The following is a 2308-nucleotide window of genomic DNA, read 5'->3' as shown; positions in this document are numbered from 1 at the left end:
GTGTGTCGATGACCATAGTGAGTATAGTGACGGTGACCATAGTGAATATAGTGATGGTGACCATAGTGAGTATAGTGATGGTGACCATAGTGAGTATAGTGACTGTGTGTCAGTGACCATAGTGAATATAGTGTCTGTGTGTCAGTGACCATAGTGAGTATAGTGACTGTGTGTCAGTGACCATAGTGAGTATAGTGACTGTGTGTCGGTGACCATAGTGAGTATAGTGACTGTGTGTCGGTGACCATAGTGAGTATAGTGACGCTGACCATAGTGAATATAGTGACTGTGTGTCAGTGACCACAGTGAGTATAGTGACTGTGTGTCGGTGACCATAGTGAGTATAGTGACTGTGTGTCAGTGACCATAGTGAGTATGGTGACTGTGTGTCAGTAACCATAGTGAGTATAGTGACTGTGTGTCAGTGACCATAGTGAGTATAGTGACTGTGTGTCAGTGACCATAGTGAGTATAGTGACTGTGTGTCGGTGACCATAGTGAGTATAGTGACTGTGTGTCGGTGACCATAGTGAGTATGGTGACTGTGTGTCAGTAACCATAGTGAGTATAGTGACTGTGTGTCAGTGACCATAGTGAGTATAGTGACTGTGTGTCAGTGACCATAGTGAGTATCGTGACTGTGTGTCGGTGACCAGAGTGAGTATAGTGACTGTGTGTCAGTGGACCATAGTGAGTATAGTGACTGTGTGTCAGTGACCATAGTGAGTAGAGTGACTGTGTGTCAGTAGACCATAGTGAGTATAGTGAGTGTGTGTCAGTGACCATAGTGAGTATAGTGACTGTGTGTCGGTGACCATAGCATGTATAGTGACTGTGTGTCAGTGACCATAGTAAGTATCGTGACTGTGTGTCGGTGACCATAGTGAGTATAGTGACTGTGTGTCAGTGGACCATAGTGAGTACAGTTACTGTGTGTCAGTGACCATAGTGAGTATAGTGACTGTGTGTCGGTTACCATAGTGAGTATAGTGAGTGTGTGTCAGTGACCATAGTGAGTATAGTGAGTGTGTGTCAGTGACCATAGTGATTATAGTGACTGTGTGTCAGTGACCATAGTGAGTATAGTGAGTGTGTGCCAGTGACCATAGTGAGTATAGTGAGTGTGTGCCAGTGACCATAGTGAATATAGTGAGTGTGTGTCAGTGACCATAGTGAGTATAGTGACTGTGTGTCAGTGACCATAGTGAGTATAGTGACTTGTGTCAGTGACCATAGTGAGTATAGTGACTGTGTGTCGGTGACCATAGTGAGTATAGTGACGGTGACCATAGTGAATATAGTGATGGTGACCATAGTGAGTATAGTGACTGTGTGTCAGTGACCATAGTGAGTATAGTGACGGTGACCATAGTGAGTATAGTGACTGTGTGTCAGTGACCATAGTGAATATAGTGACTGTGTGTCAGTGACCATAGTGAGTATAGTGACTGTGTGTCGGTGACCATAGTGAGTATAGTGACTGTGTGTCGGTGACCATAGTGAGTATCGTGACTGTGTGTCGGTGACCATAGTGAATATAGTGACTGTGTGTCGGTGACCATAGTGAGTATAGTGATTGTGTGTCAGTGACCATAGTGAGTATAGTGACTGTGTGTCACTGACCATAGTGAATATAGTAACTGTGTGTCAGTGACCATAGTGAGCATAGTGAGTATAGTGACTGTGTGTCAGTGACCATAGTGAGTATAGTGACTGTGTGTCAGTGACCATAGTGAGTATAGTGACTGTGTGTCAGTGACCATAGTGAGTATAGTGACTGTGTGTCAGTGACCATAGTGAGTATAGTGACTGTGTGTCGGTGACCATAGTGAGTATCGTGACTGTGTGTCGGTGACCATAGTGAGTATAGTGAGTGTGTGTCAGTGACCATAGTGAGTATAGTGACTGTGTGTCAGTGACCATAGTGAGTATAGTGAGTGTGTGCCAGTGACCATAGTGAGTATAGTGAGTGTGTGCCAGTGAGCATAGTGAGTATAGTGAGTGTGTGCCAGTGACCATAGTGAGTATAGTGAGTGTGTGTCAGTGACCATAGTGAGTATAGTGACTGTGTGTCAGTGACCATAGTGAGTATAGTGACTTGTGTCAGTGACCATAGTGAGTATAGTGACTGTGTATCGGTGACCATAGTGAGTATAGTGACGGTGACCATAGTGAATATAGTGATGGTGACCATAGTGAGTATAGTGACTGTGTGTCAGTAACCATAGTGAGTATAGTGGCGGTGACCATAGTGAGTATAGTGACTGTGTGTCAGTGACCATAGTGAATATAGTGACTGTGTGTCAGT

The sequence above is a fragment of the Pristiophorus japonicus genome, unplaced genomic scaffold (assembly GCF_044704955.1).
Source record: "Pristiophorus japonicus isolate sPriJap1 unplaced genomic scaffold, sPriJap1.hap1 HAP1_SCAFFOLD_670, whole genome shotgun sequence".
Taxonomy (NCBI): Eukaryota; Metazoa; Chordata; class Chondrichthyes; family Pristiophoridae; genus Pristiophorus; species Pristiophorus japonicus.
Note: the sequence above shows the minus strand (reverse complement) of the source record.